The sequence below is a fragment of the Meleagris gallopavo genome, unplaced genomic scaffold, assembly GCF_000146605.3.
Source record: "Meleagris gallopavo isolate NT-WF06-2002-E0010 breed Aviagen turkey brand Nicholas breeding stock unplaced genomic scaffold, Turkey_5.1 ChrUn_random_7180001860731, whole genome shotgun sequence".
Classification (NCBI taxonomy): domain Eukaryota; kingdom Metazoa; phylum Chordata; class Aves; order Galliformes; family Phasianidae; genus Meleagris; species Meleagris gallopavo.
Window position 1 is genome coordinate 3,794 of NW_011126442.1, and position 824 is coordinate 4,617.

Consider the following 824-nt stretch of genomic DNA (forward strand, 5'->3'; position numbering starts at 1 on the left):
AGAAGGGGGACGACCCGCACAAGAGGGGTCCCGGGGAGCCCAGGCTGTTGGGCGCAGGGACAGGGCAACGGCCTCGGGGCTGCGGTGCCGGGCACGGCGCCTGGCAGCAGCCCAAGGGATCCGAGTTCCATCCGGGAAGAGGAGGAAGGAACGAACTCCTTCACCTCCCTCCTCTGCTCCCAACCTCCAGAGCAAACAGGACCCGAAGGAAAAGCAAGGAGCGGCGGAACCGGGCGCTTCCCCAACTCGAGTGCCAATCAAAGGCGGGAGGAGGAATGGGGACAAAGTGAGAGCGGGGCTCTGCTACGCCCTGGGATCAGCAGGAGGACACGGGGCCCCAGCTCTGCCCGGGAGGGGCGGGGGGGCAGAGGCAGCTGTTCGGGTCGTCCTGCTGGCTCTGCATCCCCCCTCCCCTCCCAAAAGATTCCCAGGCACTTCTGAACCTTCAGCAAAGAAAACTAAAAGGCCACCAAGGAAGAAAGTGAAGGACACTGCAGCTTTTCCCTCCCGGACAGCCATAGAAAAAGGGAGGAAAAAAAGAGAAAAAAAAAAAAGGAGAAAAAAAAATAATAATGACAAAAACAAATCCATCTCAGACCCCGCGTTTTCCCAGAGGTCTCCGGTGCCCTCGCTGGTCGCACACAAAGCCAACCCGAGGATGCGCTGCCATCGTGCCACCAGGAGGGGAGACGTGAGCAGGGCTGAGCCCACAGAGCAAAGAGGGAGGTGGGAGAGGGAGAAAGGCAGAGGGAGGAGCTGCGGTTAGGTCGCTATTTGCACCTATAATACAAAGTGAAGAAGAGTTTGTTGGTTTGTTTTTTCTT